The following is a 269-nucleotide window of genomic DNA, read 5'->3' as shown; positions in this document are numbered from 1 at the left end:
CAACATCTAGCTTTTCTATTTACATTGGTGAATAGAGAGATAAGTATGTCGATCACTGATATCCAAATCCAAAAGAACAGGAAGTACTGGGAATTAAAGCTTGACTGGGAAGAACGTGCTGCTGTGCTGAGATGAATACTCAAAATCCCTTTTTAGGATGTATAATTTGATGGACCAAAATTGATTAATAGTAATCCGAATAATTTCAGAAGCATAACATATCACTTAATCTATATATATTCTAGAGGAACCCATGGAAATTCCACAGA

This window comes from Penaeus monodon, chromosome 23 (assembly GCF_015228065.2).
Source record: "Penaeus monodon isolate SGIC_2016 chromosome 23, NSTDA_Pmon_1, whole genome shotgun sequence".
NCBI lineage: Eukaryota > Metazoa > Arthropoda > Malacostraca > Decapoda > Penaeidae > Penaeus > Penaeus monodon.
Note: the sequence above shows the minus strand (reverse complement) of the source record.